This window comes from Erythrolamprus reginae, chromosome 7 (genome assembly GCF_031021105.1).
Source record: "Erythrolamprus reginae isolate rEryReg1 chromosome 7, rEryReg1.hap1, whole genome shotgun sequence".
NCBI lineage: Eukaryota > Metazoa > Chordata > Lepidosauria > Squamata > Dipsadidae > Erythrolamprus > Erythrolamprus reginae.
In genome coordinates, this window is record NC_091956.1 from 78,223,907 (window position 1) to 78,249,842 (window position 25,936).

Below are 25,936 nucleotides of genomic sequence, written 5' to 3' on the forward strand. Positions count from 1 at the left end.
GAAAGCAAGAGAGAGAAAGAGAGGCAGGGAAGGAGGGAGAGATAGAAAGAGAGCAAAAGAGAGAGGAAGGAAGGAAGAAAGAGGGATGGAGAGAGAGAGGAAGGAAGAGAGAGAAAGAGGGAGAGAGAATTTTTTTTGTCCAAACTTTTTTTAGCCCCCCCACTCTCCCCCGCTCAAGGTGCCCCATTATTTTGTATATGTAAAAAATGTGCCGCAGCTCAAAAAAGGTTGAAAATCACTGGTCTAGTTGATGGGACCTGGCGAAGGCTGACTCTGTGGGACCGCTGGGATTCATGTGGCAGGAGGTGGCCCCGTAAGCAATTTGGTCCCATGTCATGTAGGGCTTTTATAGGTCATAAGCAACACTTTGAATTGAGTCTGGAAACCAATTGGCAGCCAGTGCAGACCGCGAAGTGTTGGAGAAATGTGAACATGACTGTATGTGCATAATGCTTAAGTAAACACTCAGTGGGATCCAACACCATATTCAATGGGTGCTTCAATTAAATGGTGAGAGGCAGTGATGGACTACCAAAATTTTTACTACCACACTGTGGGCATGGCTTATGCATTTGGTTTCCACATCTTTCAGTGCAAATTGGGTGCTCTGGGGTGGAGCTTGTGAGAGTCCTTAAGAGGGGTCCACAAAATTTGGCGTTATGAACCATGTTTTCGGAATTTAAATTAATTATATGAAGGCAATGACTGTCAATTTTGCAAGATGACACAATGTTATGTAGGATATCCTAAAACAGTGTTTTTCAACCAGTGTGCCGTGGCACACTAGTGTGCCGTGAGACATGGTCAGGTGTGCCACGAAGCTCAGAGAGAGAAAGAAAGAAAAAAAGAAAGCAAGAGAGAGAGAAAGAAAGAAAGAAAGAAAGAGAAAGAGCGAGAGAGAGAAAGAGAACAAGAGAGAGAGAGAAAGCAAGACAGAGAGAAAGAGAACAAGACAGAGAAAGCAAGACAGAGAGAAAGCAAGACAGAGAGAAAGAGAACAAGAGAAACAAAGCAAGAGAGTAAGAAAGAGAAAGAAATCAATAGAGAGAGAGAAAGAGAGAGAGGGAAGGAGAGAGAGAGAGAAAGACATAGAGGGAGGTAGGGAGGGAGAGAGAAAGAGAGCAAAAAAGAGAGGAAGGGAGGAAGAGAAAGAAAGAGGGATGGAGAGAGAAAGAAGGAAGGGAGAGAGAAAGAGGGAGGGAGAGAGAAATAGAGCGAAAGGAAGAAAGAGAGAGAGATAATTTTTTTTGTCCAAACTTTTTTTAGCCCCCACCCTCCCCCCACTCAATGTGCCCCAGGGTTTCATAAATGTAAAAAATGTGCTGCGGCTCAAAAAAGGTTGAAAATCACTGCCCTAAAAGACACAAAACAAATTCAAATGATTGAATTAGGGGCTGAAAAAACCCCCCATAACGATATTTAAGAAAAGTCAAGATCTTTATTGATGAAAGAAAATCAAAACCAAAGTACAGGATGAAGCATACATAGCTTGATACACATATGAAAAGGAATTAACAAGTACTCTGATCATAAACTATGTATCAGCAGTGTCACGTGGATGCAGAAACAGCAAATAACATTTTAGGCTGCCCAAAGAGTAGTATAAGTAAGTAGAAAGCAATAATACTATACTATGCACTCATAAAATCTTTACCAAGTCTGGATACAGAATCCAGTCAAGCAGTTTTAGATAAGGGCAGGGAAGAAATTATTAAGAGAGCTTGAGGGAAGTTGGTGTGTTAAGACTTGAAAAATGCAGATAGAAAAGAATTTAAACCACAATAGTCAAATAATTCAATGCAACAGAGAAGATCTCTTATTCTAGAATGCAAGACAGGGAAGAATAATTTAGTTATAGAAAGGCAGATTCTAAATGAGTGTTGGGAGAAATAGTAAAATCAGACAACTACTAGCATCTATTATTTCAGACTTAGTAATTTTTAATTCACAAGATATTTTTAGAATGTGGCTAGGCAGGAAATACTGTAATTTGGATTGCAAGGCTAAGTCAGGGGCTGCACTCAAATGCACTTTATTTCCAATCCTATGATCTCATTTCCATTTTTTGTTTTCTCTACCATTTACCATGCTCAATGAGTACTTAAATAATTCTTAAGCTGTTTCAGATGAGAACATTTGTTCCAATATTTATTACTTCTAGAAATTACCAGCTAATCCCTTCCTCCTGTTATTGTTTAAGTTACAGAGCAATTCAACCTAGGAGAATATATATATTATTAGCATTCTTTTATGGCTCTAGTCCTATCCAGCTTTGGTTCGTCTCAATAATCTCAGTTTTGTTTAATACTTCAAAAGTATAGGAGACCACTGGAAAAAGCAGGGGCATAAGAAAGACTGTGAAATAGAAAAACCTCTTTGGAGGAATCCGAATCACAAAACCAGAGAAGAAATTACATGCATTTAATGTACTTAGACTTTAGTAAGGCATTTGATAAAGTAAACCCCAGCCTACTTCTTGGTAGGTGATACCAAGCTTGAGGGAATTACTAACGCTTTGAAGACAAACTCAAGAGTCAAAAGGGCTTTGACAAATTTAAGCATTGTACTTTATCCAACAAGATGCAGTTCAGTGCTCAGAAAAAATATTCTTTTCTTTTTGCATAAAGACAGATGCAAAGAAGGTATAAAACTTTCTAGTGTACGTATATCATCTTCTTTTCATCTTCTATTGATGGACAACCCATTTTGTTAACTTGCTCCTTAAATATTGAAAGAGTCTTTTTGCCACTTTATTGCAAGTCTTATTCTGAACTTTAGACTTCCCGATTCTATCTTTTGGGCTATTTGCCCAAAAGCAGCAGTAAGATAAATGGCCAATGATGAACCTGAAATTATGAACATTTAAATCCACTTTCCTAACACGTAAATATAATTTACACAATGAAAATGTTACAAAATTTCATTGGGTATCAGGTAAATTCACATAAATAAACTGATGACATCAATATAGAAAGATTTCTCCAAAGAAAAATCAAATATATTATATAAGTTATACAGGTACTCTTCAACTTAAAGTTTGCAGCATCAGTATAACAGAATAACAGAGTTAGGGGGCATTATTATTATTATTATTATTATTATTATTATTATTATTATTTATTAGATTTGTATGCCGCCCCTCTCCGAAGACTCGGGGCAGCTAACAACAATAAAAAAGACAATGTAAAAATAATCTAATATTAAAAATAATCTAAAACCCCCCAATTTAAAGAACCACTCATACATACAAGCATACCATGTATAAATTCTATAAGCCTAGGGGGGAGTGAAATTTCAATTCCCCCATGCCTGACAACAGAAATGGGTTTTAAGGAGCTTGAGAAAGGCAAGGAGGATGGGGGCAACTCTGATATCTGGGGGGAGCTGGTTCCAGAGGGCCGGGGCCACCACAGAGAAGGCTCTTCTCCTGGGCCCCGCCAAACGACATTGCTTTGTCAACGGGACCCGGAGAATGCCAACTCTGTGGGACCTAACCGGTCGCTGGGATTCATGTGGCAGAAGGTGGTCCCGGAGATATTCTGGTCCGATGCCATGAAGGGCTTTATAGGTCATAACCAACACTTTGAATTGTGACCGGAAATTGATCGGCATCCAATGCAGACTGCGGAGTGTTGGTGTAATATGAGCATACCTAGGGAAGCCCATGATTGCTCTCGCAGCTGCATTCTGCACCATCTGAAGTTTCCGAACACTTTTCAAAGGTAGCCCCATGTAGAGAGCATTACAGTAGTCGAACCTTGAGGTGATGAGGGCATGAGTGACTGTGAGCAGTGACTCCCGGTCCAGATAGAGCCGCAACTGGTGCACCAGGCGAACCTGGTCCCCTCGCCACAGCTGAAAGATTCTAGTATCAGGCAGGAGACCATTTCAGACACTATAACAAAGGAATGTAATTTACATCTTCTTCCAAATTTAAAATTAGGTATTCTAATATGTAACTAGCACCACTGTTCCCTGGATACTCAGTTCCTAAATCTCCAATTCCAGACTTACCTGGTTTGACACCAACACAAGAACATATGATTCAGTTCTTCTGAGTTGTCCCAATCTTTTATTTAAAGTTCCTATAAGAGAAAAAAACATTCACTTTCTTTAGTAATTAATTTTCCTGGGTTTGGTCGTTCACTACCTAGTCTAACAAGTTAGTTTTCATTGACATACAGCTGAGATTTAAGTTTTCTTAACTCTTCTTAACTTTTTTTAACTCTTCTGTATCTGAACATTTGGAACTGAATTTTTGCCCTGGATATTTTCTTCAATGCTTAATAATATATTGAAAATTCATCATGTAACCAAACATCTCTCTATATTATTGTCTCCTCCGCCCTCCCAAAAAACCCTTCCACAACGTAGGATTTTTTCTTTGTTCAGTAGATTCAGTTTTCTTTCATCCATCATAGAAAATTGGAGAAACTTCACAATAATTAAACCTACCATTAGAAACATAGAAACATAGAAGTCTGACGGCAGAAAAAGACTTCATGGTCCATCTAGTCTGCCCTTATACTATTTTCTGTATTTTATCTTAGGATGGATATACTTTATCCCAGGCATGTTTAAATTCAGTTACTGTGGATTTATCTACCACGTCTGCTGGAAGTTTGTTCCAAGGATCTGCTACTCTTTCAGTAAAATAATATTTTCTCATGTTGCTTTTGATCTTTCCCCCAACTAACTTCAGATTGTGTCCCCTTGTCCTTGTGTTCACTTTCCTATTAAAAACACTTCCCTCCTGGACCTTATTTAACTCTTTAATATATTTAAATGTTTCGATCATGTCTCCCCTTTTCCTTCTGTCCTCCAGACTATACCATTAGTATGCAAAAAGTGATAGCAAAATAGAAGTTGATAGTTTGTTAAAAAATCTTCTAAAAAGATTACTATTACATGTATTAGTACTTCTATAAGGGGAACAGATTGACTCTCCCATCTTGTTCTTAAATTTCCACCATGTGAAAATTGGACCAACAAGAGAGACATTTAAGTATTGTACATTCCTTTGTCCTAAAGGCTCCTATTAAACTTCATTAAATCGGTTTTAGATGGATCAGCAGACTTGTCGTGATCTTCCAGTCTGTTTTTCACCATATCCAATCTGGTAGTTATGGTGATAACAGTAGTTTTAATATCGTTTATATCTCTCCCTGATCCCTTTAAGGAAGACACGTCTATCTAAGTCTGTGCAGCTGTTGCCTTCAGGGGAAAGTAGAAGCAGAACTTTCTTGGGTGCCATCCAAGCAATCCACAAACAGACCCTCTTTGATAATAAAACTGGAGTTAATCACCTGTTTCTCCTTCCAACAGTAACATTTAAACAATTGTCGGGATAATAAAACTGCAGGGAATACCACAGTGTGTTGATGTCTGTCTAACTACTGTGCCATTTCAACTGGAAGCTCTTTAAAGGATCAATCTTGATTGGGTTATTGTTTCTTAGAATTATAGCCTGCTTTTCTTCCATATGAAACACACAACACACAACCTTACAGCCTCCATTTTGGCTTCGGAGTAACAATATTGTGAGACAGCATGGGTTGAAAGATAATCAATGGATGGAATTTGCCCAGTAAACATCAATAGCTTAGGTAAACTGTACCCAAGCCTGTTATGTATTTTAAAATATATTAATTACATGAAACTTGGCAACCATTCATTATCCCATTATTACTCCTTCAAGGTAAATCAGACTAAGAAACCAAAGTCACGCAGACCAATATTATTTAAAGAAGATATATTAACATAAATCCCCCCCCACACATTTATCTTCATTTATTTATTTATTGGATTTGTATGCTGCCCCTCTCCGTAGACTCGGGGCGGCTAACAACAGTGGTAAAAACAACATGCGACAATCCAATACTAAAGCAGCTAAAAACCCTTATTTTAAAACCAATCATACATACAAACATACTATACATAAATTGTAGAAGCCTAGGGGGAAAGAATATCTCAGTTCCCCCATGCCTAATGACAGAGGTGGGTTTTAAGAAGCTTACGAAAGGCAAGAAGGGTGGGGGCTATTCTAATCTCTGGGGGGAGTTGGTTCCAGAGGGCCGGGGCTGCCACAGAGAAGGCTCTTCCCCTGGGTCCCGCCAAACGACATTGTTTAGTTGATGGGACCCGGAGAAGGCCCACTCTGTGGGACCTAATTGGTCACTGGGATTCGTGCGGCAGAAGGCGGTCCCGGAGATAACCTGGCCCGGTGCCATGAAGGGCTTTATAGGTCATAACCAACACTTTGAATTGTGACCAGAAACTGATCGGCAACCAATGCAGACTGCGGAGTGTTGGTGTGACATGGGCATATTTAGGGAAGCCCATGATTGCTGTCGCAGCTGCATTCTGCATGATCTGAAGTTTCCAAACACTTTTTAAAGGTAGCCCCATGTAGGGAGCGTTACAGTAGTCGAGCCTCGAGGTGATGAGGGCATGAGTGACTGTAAGCAGTGACTTCTGGTCCAAATAGGGCCACAACTGGTGCACTAGGCGAACCTGGGCAAATGCCCCCCTCGCCACAGCTGAAAGATGTTTCTCTAATGTGAGCTGTGGATTGAGGAGGATGCCCAAGTTCATGATAACGAGGGAAGGCTTGGTCTGAGACATTTTCTCACCTTACCATTCTATCCTTTCAAACTTGTCAGACTGATGTTAGCCCTTTGAAGTAGACCAGATAAGAAGCACACCAATGAATACTAACACTGTCTTTATTGTAAGATTATATCAATAGAATCTTGCAAGTCTGAAAGTATGTCTTCTATTCTTTCCTTTTTCTTCTGCTCAGAAAATTAGGGAGGATTCCTTCTGAAATGCTTTCCATGGCCACAATTCCTTCTGTGGGTTGTGATGTCTCTTATCTGATTTTTGAATAGTCTGTGGCTCGTCTCTCTCTCATATGCTGTTAACACATGTAGATGACTCCACATTCCTCGTTGACAAATGATTTCTCCCTTTGTTTTTGAAAATAAGCAGGAAAAGGACACATCTCCGAGGCACTTCCTAAAGTAAAGGTCTTCTCTCTTAGTATCCCAATATATATTACGAAATGCGGAAAAGAGGATAACATTAATGAATAATGAGAAGGAGATAGATGAAATGAGAGTTTAATTATTCCAAATAATAATTGCATTTTAGATAGTGTGAGCTAGGGGAGAGAAATTATGCAATTAAAGAATAAAAATTAATAAATTGCTTGGCTTAGTCAGCAAGCTGATGCAGTTTACAAAGGCTGTTGCACAATTCTCCAATGAAACAAAACCACTTGTAACACAAGATTTTCAGGCACCAGGATCTCTGCACCCTCCAGTGGTGGCCTAACAGCAAATATCATTAGGTCTGAAATCACGGACTGCACTCTATTATGGTGTTTTAAAACAGGGGACACCAACCTTTCTGATCTAAGGGACGACTAAGTTCATAATTTTAAATCCTGTGGACCATTAGAAACATAGAAACATAGAAGACTAACGGCAGAAAAAGACCTCATGGTCCATCTAGTCTGCCGTTATACTATTTCCTGTATTTCATCTTACAATTGATATATGTTTATCCCAGGCATGTTTAAATTCAGTTACTGTGGATTTACCAACCACGTCTGCTGGAAGTTTGTTCCAAGGATCTACTACTCTTTCAGTAAAATAATATTTTCTCACGTTGCTTTTGATCTTTTCCCCAACTAACTTCAGATTGTGTCCCCTTGTTCTTGTGTTCACTTTCCTATTAAAAACACTTCCCTCCTGAACCTTATTTAACCCTTTAACATATTTAAATGTTTCGATCATGTCCCCCCTTCTCCTTCTGTCCTCCAGACTATACAGATTGAGTTCATTAAGTCTTTCCTGATACGTTTTATGCTTAAGACCTTCCACCATTCTTGTAGCCCGTCTTTGGACCATTGATATGAATTTTTTAAAAAACATATAATATTTAGTGCAAAATGCAAAAACATTTTCTGCGGACCACCAGATTTTTTTTCGCAGAACACCATATAGTTTCAAAATCCAGATGTCCACCATAATGAATTACTAGACAATTCATGTCTTGGGTCCTTGTTTCAGAAATATTTCTTTACCAGATTCTCAGATTTTCCATAAGTTTGTTTATAATCATATTATCTGTTGGGAGGTTATTATCTTTCCACATTTGTGCATAGGCTAATCTCGCTGCAGTTATTATCTGGATGATCAGGTAGTATTTTGATTTTACGTATTGCCCTCTAACAAGCCCTAGAAGATAGGTATTCTATTCTGTTCTAACCTGGCTCTTCTCTACTCTGTGCTGCTTCAGAATTTGGCCAAATCTGGCACATATCCTTACATATAGAAATACATATAATTATTCACTACCCTAGAGATTTTTGGAAGCTATCCTTTTCAGTTACTGCATGCCTATGCACATAACAGCTTCTTCCCAGAAAAAAAAATGTGGAGAGGTGGTTATGCATGAATATTCATTTAATAACAGCTGGGAGCAGCTTCCACAGTAGCTGAGCTGGCCTGGAAAAATGATATGGCTGCTTTAACAATTCAAGATGTCCTTTGTAGATATTGCTGCATATTTTAGAAAGCTTTTTCCCCCTCCAAGGATTTGCACAGACCTATTTTCCACTGGCTGATATGATTTGCATTTATTTAAAGAAAGAGGGGAAAATGAAAATCTAATTTGACCTAAGTCCCCTGAAACATTTATCAGTGACCTTGCACAGAATCTCAGAATTGAAGTATGGGTTACATAACAAATGAATAGAGAAGCTATTTAAAAATATATAAATGTATTTCAAATATATTAGAAATATGCACAGCATTTTATCATGCTTAGTGGACATGTAAAATACATACATTTATATAGAGGATTTAAAAATTAATATGCAGTTGAAGCCAGAATTTTTACTTTTAGGACTGATGTTTAAGCAGTTGGAAAAAGGCCATTGTTGAATTGCGGGAATAATGACAGGAGACAGACTTCCATTCAGCCAATGAGGATTGAGTCTGTCAAACTGTAGATCTCCACCTCTGCCTCCATTGCCCCCTCTTTGACTCAGTCCTCAGATTGACAGAGCATGTGTGTGTTCATTGAGTCTGTCATCTGCACCTCTATAACTGTCTGGTTTGGTGCTGCAACCCAACAGGACCGACACAGACTTCAGAGGAGAATCAGAACTGCAGAAAAAACAATTGCTGCCAACCTGCCTTCCATTGAGGACCTGTATACTGCACGAGTCAAAAAGAGGGCGGGGAAAATATTTACTGACCCCTCACATCCTGGACACAAATTGTTTCAACTCCTCCCCTCAAAATGTCGCTACAGAGCACTGCACACCAAGACAACTAGACACAAGAACAGTTTTTTTCCGAACGCCATCACTCTACTAAACAAACAATTCCCTCAACACTGTCAGACTTTCTACTAAATCTGCACTTCTATTCTACTAGTTTTTCTCATCATTCCTATCACCCATTTCCTCCCATGTTGACTGTATGACTATAACTTGTTGCTTATATCCTAAGATTTTTATTAATATTGTTTCCTCATTGCTTATTTGACCCCTATGACAATCATTAAGTGTTGTACCACATGATTCTTGACAAATGTATATTTTATTTTATGTACGCTGAGAGCATATGCATCAAGACAAATTCCTTGTGTGTCCAATCACACTTGGCCAATAAAATTCTATTCTATTCTATTCTATCTTGAGATTTCTGCTTCACCTTTCTACGGGTCAAGAGTTGGTGATTTGTGAGTATTTTTTTCCTCAGCTGACTCCTTTCAATATTGTTGGAGTCGCTGGGGTCGAAGGTGGCTTAGAATTGTGGCTCTAGCCATTCCCTGTGGCTGAGTCTCTAGCTAAGGAACCTCTTACTGCCAAAGAGGTAATGTTCCCCTTCCCGCCTGGCCTTGGGAGCTCCCAGCTCTGACCGAATAATTAGCTGGCTGTTCAGAGGCTTTGCAGGTCTGGCTGCAAAATGTTTGGTGCACAAATTTGTGCTTTACAGCTGATCTCTCTTTAGCCTGGGAGAAAGGCTAAAATATAATTGTACTTATAACCAATTTGAAGAATATCAGAAGTTGCTTCCTTATACCTTTATATTTTTCTCCTTTTTTTAAAAAAAATATTTTTTGAAACATAAAGCATAAACAAACATACAAAAAGAAGACATATCATACAATACATACCAGCAATTTACGGAAACTTGTGCATTTTGAAATAAAGTTGTTTTTACATTGCCTTTTCTACATTGTCCTCTTTTATTTTGTCTGGTTTTTTTATTTCTGTTTTTTTCTCTATCCAACTGTATAATTTTCCCCATACGGTATAATAATCATGTTAGTACATAGTACATAACCTACTTTGGGGTTGCCATATAGTAAACTAACAATGTTGGTCTATGAAAGTAAAGACTGTATCTTTAAGAACTTTGACTGGTTGGCCATAAGGGGGCGCCAGGACCGTTCCCTGTGGGGGGAGTTACTTTGATATATCTTTGCTAGTGAGCTGTATTATTCTTGCTGTGTCTGGTTTGCAATTATTAGCGTTTTATTGTTGTATATTTGTAAATAATAATATTGTTAATACTAAGTCTGAGTCTTTAACTGACTAGCCCACATTATCTACACCACTGCAACAACTCTGCTGATTGTATGTCGAAGGTTTCACACCGAGCTGCACCGAGATATTCTAACAAATCATTTCCCTGTTTATTCTGCAATTGCATCGTAATTTTATTCATTTTTGCACATTCTAATATCTTTCTGATTATCATTTGGGTTAAAAATATTATCCTAGTTTTCTCCTTTTATACTTTCTCCTAATATTTTTCTTATTTCACTTGTTTTATTATTTTCCTTCTTTTTATTGTCACTGTTCTATTTCAGTTTGCATTAGTTTGCTATAAAACTTTCAATAATATACAAATTATAGTATAACACAGTGTGTATATACTGTTTGTATATAGAAAGCTGTGTATATTATTTAGATGTTTCATACTAAACTATTTTAAAAGTATTATTTTAATTTAGTTTTTTAATATATAATTTTTAAGATTTTTTAAACAACTAAACATGTTTATTTCTAAAAAAATCCACTTGTAACAGAGAATTGGGAAAATATTGCAACAGTCCATTACTCCAAATACCTTTTTAACAGATGTGCCCTCCCATTAGATACTATTTCTTAGTTTGCAGATGTTTTTCTTTTTCTGTATCAAAATGGGATTGTCACAAAAGTCTAAGTTCTTTTCTTAATTGAATGTGCTTGAAAAGTGTGAAGGTGCAATCTATTGTAATTAATACTAATTAATTATTACATGGTCAAATGGATAAGCAAAGCACAGCCAGATTCTGAAAAGTTAATTATATGAAAATTGGATAATCAATTGCATGTTTGAATGCATGCTTCTGTGAGTGAATGGCTACTTGTGAATGGCTGTGGGTGAACAGTGCAGTCAGGCGGTAGGGAAAGCAAGTAGGATGCTTGGCTGCATAGCTAGAGGTATAACAAGCAGGAAGAGGGAGATTATGATCCCGCTATATAGAATGCTGGTGAGACCACATTTGGAATACTGTGTTCAGTTCTGGAGACCTCACCTACAAAAAGATATTGACAAAATTGAACGGGTCCAAAGACGGGCTACAAGAATGGTGGAAGGTCTTAAGCATAAAACGTATCAGGAAAGACTTAATGAACTCAATCTGTATAGTCTGGAGGACAGAAGGAAAAGGGGGGACATGATCGAAACATTTAAATATATTAAAGGGTTAAATAAGGTCCAGGAGGGAAGTGTTTTTAATAGGAAAGTGAACACAAGAACAAGGGGACACAATCTGAAGTTAGTTGGGGGAAAGATCAAAAGCAACATGAGAAAATATTATTTTACTGAAAGAGTAGTAGATCCTTGGAACAAACTTCCAGCAGACGTGGTAGATAAATCCACAGTAACTGAATTTAAACATGCCTGGGATAAACATAGATCCATCCTAAGATAAAATACAGAAAATAGTATAAGGGCAGACTAGATGGACCATGTGGTCTTTTTCTGCCGTCAGACTTCTATGTTTCTATGTTTCTATGTTTCTATGTTTCTATGTTACTTGGCACTACTGTTCATTCCCCCATTTCTTCTAAAAGAAGTTGGAGCAGTATTTGGGGGGGGGGGGAGGTGTAAATTGAACCATTCCCCATTTCCTGACTGGGAGAAAAAGTAAAGCATCATATGCTGAAAAAGTAAAATTTACATTCCAGGAAGTATTTAAAAGGAAGGTATTAGGTAATGTTTGGTTTAATTTTTTTAACACTTAACTTCCTGAACAACTGAAATGTTAAATATGTCTTTGCATATTTATGGTAGAATTCTTACAATATTTAGCGTGTTTTGTGTTGTGTGGGTGGGTGGTAGGCTAATTATTGGAAATAAAATTTTTAGTCGAACAAAAAAGAGAGAGAAAGTAAAATTTAATTTCACAAGACCTCAGCTATATGACTTTGCTTAGTATAATAAAATAATTAGTCCCATTCTTCCATATTTCTTTGGGACTAAGAGTTGTAAGAAGTTTCAAACCCTACTCCACAGTCTACATTTCATCTTGGAACTGATGGAGTAGGAAATACAGGTAGAAAACCTTTGTGGAGGTCAAATCACTTTCTGGTCAGCTTGAAATAACCTATTTTTATTTATCTATCTATCTATCTATCTATCTATCTATCTATCTATCTATCTATCTATCTATCTAATCTATCTATTTATCTATCATCTATCTATCTATCTATCTATCTATCTATCTATCTATCTATCTATTATCTATCTATCTATCTATCTATCTATCTATCTATCTATCTATCTAATCTATCTATCTATCATCTATCTATCTATCTATCTATCTATCTATCTATCTAATCTATCTATCTATCATCTATCTATCTATCTATCTATCTATCTATCTAATCTATCTATCTATCATCTATCTATCTATCTATCTATCTATCTATCTATCATCTATCTATCTATCTATCTATCTATCTATCTATCTAATCTATCTATCTATCATCTATCTATCTATCATCTATCTATCTATCTATCTATCTATCTATCTATCTATCTATCTATCTATCTATCGGATTTGTATGCCGCCCCTCTCTGCAGACTCAGGGCGGCTAACAACAGTAATAAAAACAGCATGTAACAATCCAATACTAAAACAACTAAAAAACTCTTATTATAAAGCCAAACATACATACAAACAAACAAACAAACAAATATACCATGCATAAAATTGTAAATATCTCAGTTCCCCCATGCCTGGTGGCAGAGGTGGGTTTTAAGAAGCTTACGAAAGGCAGGGAGGGTAGGGGCAATTCTGATCTCTGGGGGGAGTTGGTTCCAGAGGGCCGGAGCCGCCACAGAGAAGGCTCTTCCCCTGGGTCCCGCCAAACGACATTGTTTAGTCGACGGGACCCGGAGAAGACCCACTCTGTGGGACCTAACTGCAAGGTTGATGGACCAATAGATATTCGGGGAATTTCTCAGCATTACAATGAGAGTTCTATGATTGGCCTAATTGCCTTCTGGAATTCATAGACTACTAAGGACAGGATTCTGGGCAAGATTTCTTTCTTGTGGCCTCTTTTCTGTCTCTTGATTGGTCCCAGGATTTTCTTGGATTACTGAGGAGCTCCTGGAAGATGAAAAAGCAACAACAAAGAATGTTCTTTCTGCGCCAGCTCAGGAAGCTCAAACTGCCCAAGGAGCTGCTGATACAGTTCTACAGAGGAATCATTGAGTCTGTCATCTGCACCTCTATAACTGTCTGGTTTGGTGCTGCAACCCAACAGGACCGACACAGACTTCAGAGGAGAATCAGAACTGCAGAAAAAGCAATTGCTGCCAACCTGCCTTCCATTGAGGACCTGTATACTGCACGAGTCAAAAAGAGGGCGGGGAAAATATTTACTGACCCCTCACATCCTGGACACAAACTGTTTCAACTCCTACCCTCAAAACGTCGCTACAGAGCACTGCACACCAAGACAACTAGACACAAGAACAGTTTTTTTCCGAATGCCATCACTCTACTAAACAAATAATTCCCTCAACACTGTCAGACTTTTTACTAAATCTGCACTTCTATTCTACTAGTTTTTCTCATCATTCCTATCACCCATTTCCTCCCATGTTGACTGTATGACTGTAACTTGCTGCGTATATCCTAAGATTTTTATTAATATTGCTTCTCCATTGCTTATTTGACCCCTATGACAATCATTAAGTGTCGTACCACATGATTCTTGACAAATGTATATTTTATTTTATGTACGCTGAGAGCATATGCACCAAGACAAATTCCTTGTGTGTCCAATCACACTTGGCCAATAAAATTCTATTCTATTCTATTATGGTAGGACATTTCTAACCAATATCCAATTGTTCTTTGTAGAGAAGATCGTAGTAAAAGGATCCCAATTGAGATGAATTATCTAGATTGCTTTCATTCAAGATTCATTCCACACCGAGCAGAAATGGTACCTGTATCTTGGGAATTATACAGTCACCATAACTGCTTCTCAAGTTGTCTGGCAATTTACCAGTTCGGGAGAATTAACAACTCTCCACAATTTCATTCTTTTAAAAAATATATATAATTCATCACTTTATCATAATGTTCTTCAAAAGCACTTGCCAGGACTAATTGGTACACGTATCAGTGAAAGCTGCTTTCTAAGGAACCATATCTGTCACTCAAATATTTCTTGGTACTTTTACAGAAAATTATGGAATCATTGCGTTGTTTCTTTGCAATCTCTCGCTTCTGGCATTTGCTTGTTGAGTTTGGTATCTATTGCAAATGGTCCAAAGTTGCCATAATTCATCTCTTAACCTGTCATGAGCTCATGTTTTGCAAGAATGCTGAGTGACCTAGCTTCCAACATTTTAGTACAATTTGTAAAGGATTTGATCCCATAAGCAAAGAAGGGGAGGAGGGGGGGGGGAAGCCTGACATGCTATTTTCATTTGTTTCATCTCTAAAACAGAGTATTTGTCCTCACCTGAACTTTGAAAACATCCTGTCATTTTAACAACTGGTCAATCGCCGGAAGCTGAGATAGCATCTTGTTGAACAATGTGGAAAATCACAGAAATCCTTAAATTGACCTCTTCTGCTAACAGAATGCTGAAATATGTATATAGAGTATTTTATTTATTTACTTATTTTGTCCCATACACAAAGAGGGTTTAGTGGGTACATATCTATATACACATAGTAAAATACATGATGAAGATTATAGAGGAGATACTCATAGTAAAATATATCTAAGAAAGAATAGAAAAGAAGGTATAGTAATAGAACATATCAATGAAAGAATAGAAGAAGAGATATAGGAATAGAAGAAAGGCACTCTAGTGCACTTGTACTCGCCCCTTACTGACCTCTTAGAAATCTGGAGAGGTCAACCGTAGATAATCTAAGGGTAAAGTGTTGGGGGTTTGGGGATGACACTATGGAGTCCGGTAATGAGTTCCACGTTTCGACAACTCGCTTCGACAACTGAAGTCATATTTTTTACAGTCAAGTTTGGAGCGGTTAATATTAAGTTTAAATCTGTTGTGTGCTCTTGTGTTGTTGTGGTTGAAGCTGAAGTAGTCGCCAACAGGCAGGACATTGCAGCGTATGTTCTTGTATCTTGTATCTTGTATCTTGAGATGAATGCTGGATGCATCAAAACCAATGATTCCTGCAGTGTATTGTGTCGTACTGTGCAGAACATGCAACAGACAATTTACAGCAGCTGTATGTTGGAAGGCATATGTTGAATTTTCGATAAAATTAAGTATACAATATCTAAAATTGTCCAAACTGTATGCTGACAGTTGAGAAAGCTGCACGAGCTCACATAATAGATGATTTTAATGTATTTCACAGCCTCCCAACTATCACTTCATAAATTCCAAAACACATGCCTTCTCAAAAATATATATTTTAGTCTTTTTGTAGCCCTTCACTGTACCATACATACCAGGGGTGGGCTCCAGCCGGAAACATAGAAACATAGAAGACTGACTGCAGAAAAAGACCTCTTGGTCCATCTAGTCTGTCCTTATACTATTTCCTGTATTTTATCTTACAATGGATATATGTTTATCCCAGGCATGTTTAAATTCAGTTACTGTGGATTTACCAACCACGTCTGCTGGAAGTTTGTTCCAAGGATCTACTACTCTTTCAGTAAAATAATATTTTCTCATGTTGCCTTTGATCTTTCCCCCAACTAACTTCAGATTGTGTCCCCTTGTTCTTGTGTTCACTTTCCTATTAAAAACACTTCCCTCCTGAACCTTATTTAAATGTTTCGATCATGTCCTCCCTTTTCCTTCTGTCCTCCAGATTATACAGATTGAGTTCATTAAGTCTTTCCTGATACGTTTTATCCTTAAGACCTTCCAACATTCTTGTAGCCCGTCTTTGGACCCGTTCAATTTTGTCAATATCTTTTTGTAGGTGAGGTCTCCAGAACTGAACACAATATTCCAAATGTGGTCTCACCAGCGCTCTATATAAGGGGATCACAATCTCCCTCTTCCTGCTTGTTATACCTCTAGCTATGCAGCCAAGCATCCTACTTGCTTTTCCTACTGCCCGACCACACTGCTCACCCATTTTGAGAGTGTCAGAAATCACTACCCCTAAATCCTTCTCTTCTGAAGTTTTTGCTAACACAGAACTGCCAATGCAACTCCCCCATGCCTGGCGACAAAGATGGGTCTTAAGTAATTTGCGAAAGAGAAGGAGAGTGGGGGCCGTTCTAATCTCTGGGGGGAGTTGGTTCCAGAGGAACACCCGGAACGGTCATTCAGCTGGTGAAAGCAGAGTGTGTAGGCCTGTTCCAGTTCCAGTTCCATTCCAGCTACTTGTGCACGTGTGTGCATGAGCAGCCAAAGCGATTCCGGTAAAAAAATTACCGCCTTTTTTTGCTTTCCATGCATGCCCAGAAGCAAAGAAGCTGGCAATTTTTGCTGCCAGCAAGACTCTGCAAAGTTCAGCGGTACTTCTTGTATCATCTTAAGGTATGAGAGTTTATTTTGGAAAGAAAATAAATATGATGTTCCTGCCCAGAGGAGAGTTCAGCTTATGCTTCTCAGACAAACTGTCCTTTGGAAGAACAGCCGATGCTTCCTTGTTGCTAACATCCACAGGGAACAAAATGACTTAATAATCATCGCTTATATATTCTTCATTACGCATGTGTTTTCTTTTTATTGTTTTCAATTAAACGAAGTTTTTAGTAGGAAAGTGAACACAAGAACAAGGGGATACAATCTGAAGTTAGTTGGGGGAAAGATCAAAAGCAACATGAGAAAATATTATTTGACTGAAAGAGTAGTAGATCCTTGGAACAAACTTCCAGCAGACGTGGTAGATAAATCCACAGTAACTGAATTTAAACATGCCTGGGATAAACATATATCCATCCTAAGATAAAATACAGGAAATAGTATAAGGGCAGACTAGATGGACCATGAGGTCTTTTTCTGCCGTCAGTCTTCTATGTTTCTATAGTTGCTGTCACAAAATATTTACCTTGGGGGAGGTTGCTTTCTACAACAGAAGAAAGAGAGGAAAGAAGGAAGGGTTAAACAAATATCCATCCTAAGATAAAATAGAAAAAATAGTATAAGGGCAGACTCGATGGATCATGCCCTCATCACCTCGAGGTTCGAATACTGTAACACTCTCTACATGGGGCTACCTTTGAAAAGTGTTCGGAAACTTCAGATCGTGCAGAATGCAGCTGCGAGACCAATCATGGGCTTCCCAAGGCATGCCCATGTTACACCAACACTCCGCAGTCTGCATTGGTTGCCGATCAATTTCCGGTCACAATTCAAAGTGTTGGTTATGACCTATAAAGCCCTTCATGGCATCGGACCAGAATATCTCCGGGACCGCCTTCTGCCGCACAAATCCCAGCGACCGGTTAGGTCCCACAGAGTTGGCCTTCTCCGGATCCTGTTGACTAAACAATGTCATTTGGCGGGACCCAGGAGAAGAGCCTTCTCTGTGGCGGCCCCGACCCTCTGGAACCAGCTCCCCCCAGATATCAGAGTTGCCCCTGCCCTCCTTGCCTTTCGCAAGCTCCTTAAAATGTCATCAGGCATGGGGCAATTGAATTTTTTTCCCTTCCGCCTAGGCTTATAGAATTTATATATGGTATGCTTGTTTGTATGATTGGTCTCTTAAATTGGGGGTTTTTTAGATTGCTTTTTAATATTGGATTTGTTACATTGTTTTCTTTATTGTTGTTAGCCGCCCCGAGTCTTTGGAGAGGGGCGGCATACAAATCTAATAAATAAATAAATAAATAAATAAATGAATGAATGAATGAATGAATGAATGAATGAGGTCTTTTTCTGCCGTCAGTCTTATATGTTTCTATGTTTCTATGTTTCTACTGCTCACTAGATTGTATAGGGCTCTACTTTCCAGCATAGATGGATTCCAACAGTTCAGTCATTCCTACTCTTGCCTTAAGGTTAATATCACGTTCCTTAACTGCAAAGTATGATTAAATTCTCAAGATTTTCCATTTTAGTGGAACCGCCTTTTGAGTTTTTATTTTTTTTACGGAACAGCAGATGACAAATGTTCCTAGTGACAATTGCATTTTTCTGCAATTGGGTTGTACAAATATTTGGGGTAAAATTTATGCTACTGGTCAGAATGAAAAATGGAAGGAAGGGCTGTTTAGAAGTTTTATCTGATTATCGCATCACCTGGGGCAATAGACAATGAAAAATTTTGTATCGCTTTCCCTCAGGTCCAGCTTTGCTGCTGTTGCTTACTCAATTTGCATTGAAGGTTATGGATGAACCCTTATTTCTGGAGTTACACTTTTCTGTGACTTAAGCAAGTGTTTACCGTTGGTTAGGAACCAATTGTTTCTCAATTTTCAGTTGATTGAACTACATACATGATGTTTTGCAGAGAAAGTATGTTAGGAGATAGCAAAGAACATTAATATGCTTAAAAGCTTGTGAGGTTTTAATAGCTATACATGTAACCACTAGAAAATTGTGATTATTTGTTTCATCATACATGATGCAAAGTGACTTATGTCACTTCACCCTTCACTCCTCCACTTGAAATAGAATACCCTACAAGACTAGACTTTCAATCCTGGGCCTAGAAAGCTTAGAACTAAGACGCCTTAAACAAGATCTAAGTATTGCCCACAAGAGTCTCCGGAGAGGGGCGGCATACAAATCCAATAAATAAATAAATAAATAAATAAGATCATATGCTGCAACGTCCAGCCTGTCGGTGACTACTTCAGCTTCAGCCACAACAACACAAAAGCACACAACAGATTTAAACTTAATATTAACCACTCCAAACTTGACTGTAAAAAATATGACTTCAGTAACCGAGTTGTCGAAGCGTGGAACTCATTACCGGACTCCATAGTGTCATCCCCAAACCCCCAACACTTTACCCTTAGATTATCTACGGTTGACCTATCCAGATTCCTAAGAGGTCAGTAAGGGGCGAGTACAAGTGCACTCGAGTGCCTTCTGTCCCCTGTCCTAATGCTCTCCTATATCTCCTATACCTTTTTTCTATTCCTATATCTCTTCTTCTATTCTTTCATCTATTACTTCTTTTCTATTCATCTATTATATCTTCTTTTCTATTCTTTCTTAGATATATTTTACTATGAGTATCTCCTCTATGACCATCATCATGTATTTTACTATGTGTATATATATATATATATATATATATATATATATATATATATATATATATATATATATGACTTTTCTAACTTTAATTTAATATGCAGAATAGATATCATTGTTACTTACAATCTGTTGCACATTAAGAGAGAATAACAGTGAACTGTACATTATTCATACTACATGCATGCACAAATAGGAACGGTTATACCAAAAGAATTCTGGTTTCAAAATTGGTTTGTATGTATACAGATAACATGGGATCATTTTTACATATGAGTGCTTTGTTGCTGCTTTCTCAATAACCTCTTAATTCTTGCAAAATGGTCTGCTTAATTCTATCGATTTGTATCAAAGTGGTCTCACTTACTTAAGTATTTTATCTGATATTTGAGCTTGTATAGAAAAAAAAGCATATTCCTCAGGATTTCAATAATGGAATAAGCTTTTTATCTGAAGGCTTCCTGAAACCACAAAATGAGCCGAAGTTTTCATGATATTTGGGAAGGAAAATTGCAAATGATCTCATCACTGGCATTTTCTTCTCTCTTTTTTTGTTTGAGGGGGGCAAGTTGAAGTTTCAGTGATTTGAAGTACTACAGATAGAATAGAATAGAAAAGAATTTTATTGGCCAAGTGTGATTGGACACACAAGGCATTTGTCTTGGTGCATATGCTCTCAACATACATAAAAGAAAAAGATACATTTGTCAAGAATCATGTGGTACAACGCTTAATGATTGTCATAGGGGTCAAATAAGCAATGAAGAAACAATCAATATTAATAAAAATCTTAGGATACACGCAACAAGTTACAGTCATACAGTCCTAAGTGGGAGGAAAAGGATGATAGGAATGATGAGAAAAAACTAGTAGAAATAGAAGTGCAGATTTAGTAAAAAGTCTGAGGGAATTATTTGTTTAGTAGAGTGATGGCGTTCGGGAAAAAACATTTTTTTAAAAAACTGTAACTTTTCATTAGGCAAGACTGATAATGCATATTGCAGTGATGGCGAATATTTGTTTCCTCCGGTGCTGAAAGAGTATTGGCAACTACTATTGTGCATGCGTGAGTGCCCACACCCATAATTCAATGCCTGGGGAGGGCGAAAACAGCTTCTCCTCCCACCGAGGCTCTCTAGAAGCTGGAAATGGTCTGTTTCCCAATTTCTGGTGGACCCAGTAGAATCGTGTTTCGCCCTCCCCAGGCTCCAAAGGCTTCCTTGGAGCTTGGGAATGGCAAAACGTCCTCCCTCCATAACCCTGGAGGCTGTGCTACAAGGGTCTGTTTTGGGTCCTATCTTTTTAATGTGAGTGACATAGGGGAAGGTTTGGTAGGGAAGGTTTGCCTATTTGCCGATGACTCTAAAGTGTGCAATAGGGTTGATATTCCTGGAGGCGTCTGTAATATGGTAAATGATTTAGCTTTACTAGATAAATGGTCAAAGCAATGGAAACTGCAGTTTAATGTTTCCAAATGTAAAATAATGCACTTGGGGAAAAGGAATCCTCAATCTGAGTCTTGTATTGGCAGTTCTGTGTTAGTAAAAACTTCAGAAGAGAAGGATTTAGGGGTAGTGATTTCTGACAGTCTCAAAATGGGTGAACAGTGCAGTCAGGCAGTAGAGAAAGCAAGTAGGATGCTTGGCTGCATAGCTAGAGGTATAACAAGCAGGAAGAGGGAGATTGTGATCCCACTATATAGAGTGCTGGTGAGACCACATTTGGAATACTGTGTTCAGTTCTGGAGACAACACCTACAAAAAGATATTGACAAAATTGAACGGGTCCAAAGATGGGCTACAAGAACGGTGGAAGGTCTTAAGCATAAAACGTATCAGGAAAGACTTAATGAACTCAATTTCTATAGTCTGGAGGACAGAAGGAAAAGGGGGGACATGATCGAAACATTTAAATATGTTAAAGGATTAAATAAGGTCCAGGAGGGAAGTGTTTTTAATAGGAAAGTGAACACAAGAACAAGGGGACACAATCTGAAGTTAGTTGGGGGAAAGATCAAAAGCAACATGAGAAAATATTATTTTACTGAAAGAGTAGTAAATCCTTGGAACAAACTTCCAGCAGACGTGGATGGTAAATCCACAGTAACTGAATTTAAACATGCCTGGGATAAACATATATCCATCCTAAGATAAAATACAGAAAATAGTATAAGGGCAGACTAGATGGATCATGAGGTCTTTTTCTGCCGTCAGTCTTCTATGTTTCTGTTTCTCTGGAAGGCAAAAACGACCTCCCAGAGCCTCTGTGTGAGCCAAAAATCAGCTGGCCGGCACACACATGCACATTGTAGCTGAACTAGGGCAAAAGCTTGTGTGCCAGCAGATATGGCTCCTGGCCTATTGCATTGTTGGCAACTGTCTTTTCCATTTCAGATATGAATAGATGTAATTTTGGTGTAGTCATGGATTCTTCTACATGTTTATCTCATTGAAAGAACTAGTCCTGGCATGCACAGATCAATCCCACCTTTCTGGATGATGTTTAAAGGCTTCTCACTGTAAATATCTGTGGTAAATAGGAACCTCTCTGCCAAAAGTCAATGTGACCCAATGTGTCATATTGACTTTTGGCAGAGAGATTAAGAAAATATAAACTGCTTTGCATTTCAAATATGAGTCTCTAACATATTATCCTTTTAAAACAAGCAAGACTTTTTCCTTTCCCCCCCTGTGTATAATAACAGAAGTAATGTTACCCAGTTATACATCTCCACCCCATGTCCAGTCAACGAAGCAGTGGAAGTGATGTGCCGGTGCCTGGAGGCTGTTGGGGCCTGGATAGATGTCAACAGACTCAAACTCAACCCGGATAAGACAGAGTGGCTGTGGGTTCTGCCTCCCAGGGACAATTCCATCTGTCCGTCCATAACCCTGGAGGGGGGGAATTATTGACCCCCTCAGAGAGGGTCCACAACTTGGGCGTCTTCCTCGACCCATAGCTCACATTAGAGAAACTTCTTTCAGTTGTGGCGAGGGGGGCGTTTGCTCAGGTTCACCTGGTGCACCAGTTGCGGCCCTATCTGGACCGGGACTCACTGTTCTCAGTCACTCATGCCCTCATCACCTCGAGGTTCGACTACTGTAATGCTCTCTACATGGGGCTACCTTTGAAAAGTGTTCGGAAACTTCAGATCGTGCAGAATGCAGCTGCGAGAGCAATCATGGGCTTCCCAAGGCATGCCCATGTTACACCAACACTCCACAGTCTGCATTGGTTGCCGATCAATTTCCGGTCACAATTCAAAGTGTTGGTTATGACCTATAAAGCCCGTCATGGCATCGGACCAGAATATCTCCTGGACCGCCTTCTGCCGCATGAATCCCAGCGACCGGTTAGGTCCCACAGAGTTGGCCTTCTCCGGGTTCTGTCGACTAAACAATGTCGTTTGGCGGGACCCAGGAGAAGAACCTTCTCTGTGGCGGCCCCGACCCTCTGGAACCAGCTCCCCCCGGAGATCAGAACTGCCTTTTGCAAAGTTCTTAAGATCCATCTCTGCCGTCAGGCATGGGGGAATTGAGACATCTCCCCCGGGCCTATACAGTTTATACATGGTATGTTTGTGTGTATGCTTGCTTTTAATAATGGGGGTTTTAGTGTTTTTCTAAATTATTATTTACTTGTTAGATTTTATTTATTAGATTTGTATGCCCCCCGTCTCCAAAGACTCGGGGCGGCTATTAGATTTGTTCTTACATTGTCTTTGTTATTGTTGTGAGCCACCCAGAGTCTACGGAGAGGGGCGGCATACAAATTTATTTAATAATAATAATAATAATAATAATAATAATAATAATAATAATAATAGAAACATAGAAACATAGAAGTCTGACGGCAGAAAAAGACCTCCTGGTCCATCTAGTCTGCCCTTATACTATTTTCTGTATTTTATCTTAGGATGGATATGTTTATCCCAGGCATGTTTAAATTCAGTTACAGTGGATTTATCTACAACATCTGCTGGAAGTTTGTTCCAAGGATCTACTACTCTTTCAGTAAAATAATATTTTCTCATGTTGCTTTTGATCTTTCCCCCAACTAACTTCAGATTGTGTCCCCTTGTTCTTGTGTTCACTTTCCTTTTAAAAACACTTCCCTCCTGGACCTTGTTTAACCCTTTAATATATTTAAATGTTTCGATCATGTCCCCCCTTTTCCTTCTGTCCTCCAGACTATACAGATTGAGTTCATTAAGTCTTTCCTGATAATAATAATAATAATAATAATAATAATAATAATAATAATAAAAAGGATAGTCTTATACATTTGTCAGATCAAACCATAATTCCACCATCAAAATAGACATAAAAACAATTGAAATATTAACCATGAAGAATTGTTTAAAAAAAATTCTTCTTCTGCATGTGAAAATGTGGGAGATTCCATAAAATGGCTGCCCTATTTTCATACTTGCAAAATGGCTGCCCTAATGAGAAAATCAGAAAATATTACCAGAAGCAAACTGAAAAACCTGTGTATCAATATTCCATGTATAACTTTCATTACCTAGATTAGGTATGACCTTTCTTTTTTCTGGCCTGGAAGGCACACTTTAAATAAAGCACTGGGCTACAATTGCTAATGATTTTGTAAGAATGTGCATGTTACACATAGGGCTCGGTGTAAATAATGTAAGTTATGAGTTGACTCTTTGGTCTACACAGTAAAAATTTCTAATTCGTCATCTTTTAAAATAAAATAAAAAAATCAGAGAAAATTTATTTTTATTAATTTATTCATTTGTCCAATACACAGATACATAGGAAGAAAAATAGACATGTGATAATATAAAAGAGGGTGAAAGTGAACTTAGAGGAGAGGATATATGAAAGGGAGAGAATATATAAGATAGGTGAAAGAAAGGAGAGACAATTGGACAGGGGACGAAAGGCACACCAGTGCACTTATGTACGCCCCTTACTGGCCTCTTAGAAATCTGGAGAGGTCAATCGTGGAGGGTCTAAGGGAGAAGTGTTGGGGGTTAGGGGTTGAGACAATTGAGTCCGGTAATGAGTTCCATGCTTCAATAACTCGATTGTTGAAATCATATTTTTTACAGTCAAGTTTGGCGCGGTTCGTATTAAGTTTGAATCTGTTGCGTGCTCTTGTGTTGTTGCGGTTGAAGCTGAAGTAGTCATTGACCGGTAGGACATTGCAGCATATGATCTTGTGAGCAATACTCAAGTCGTGTTTTAGGCGCCGTAGTTCTAGGCTTTCTAGGCCCAGGATTGTTAGTCTATTTTCGTAGGATATTCTGTTTCGAGTGGAGGAGTGAAGGGCTCTTCTGGTGAAATATCTTTGGACATTTTCAAGGGTGTTGATGTCTGAGATGTGGTATGGGTTCCAGACAGATGAGCAGTAGTCCAGGATGGGTCTGGCAAAAGTTTTGTAGGCTCTTGTGAGTAGGTGAGATTGCCTGAGCGAAAGCTGCGTAGGATCAGGTTAACAACTCTAGAAGCTTTTTTGGCGATATTGTTGCAGTGGGCTTTAGCGCTTAGGTCATTCGATATTAGTATTCCAAGGTCTTTTACAGAATGTGGGTTAGCAGTGAGAGATTGTTTATTCAGTTTGTATGTGCGGTTAGGATTTTTTTTGCCAATGTGGAGGGTAGAGCATTTGTTGGTTGATATTTGAAGTTGCCAGGTGTTAGACCAGTCTGAGACAAAGTCCAGGTCTTTTTGGAGAGTGAGTGTGTTATCAGTGGTGTTGAAAATTGAAAGCCAGAAGGGGCAGGAAATGTCTATATATACCCGGATATCAAGGAAGGCTCTACTGTCTACTTCAGGGCTCTGTTATTGGGAATTATTGAGGTGGTAGAGGGGGAAATCTACATGGAATCAAATAGAGAAGAAATTGCTAAATAACCACTTGTCTGCAAAGACAGATAGTTCCGAACACTTTCCTCGTAATGCTATTCCATTTACAGAGTCGGTTCAGAATTAAATATGTATCTATGGAGACTAGGGCACAGTGATGATCATATTTCCTCTCTTCTGTTATTGTTCAGCTGTTTGTCTCATTTTAGAGCTCAACATTTCCTGAATCCCAGTTTAACTGAGAGAATATAAAAGATTTAATTTTAGAACTGCAGTCTGTTTGCCAGAGATTTTAACTTCCTAGATTATCATTGTGTCCACATTTGCATAATGATAAAACACTTGAAAAATAAT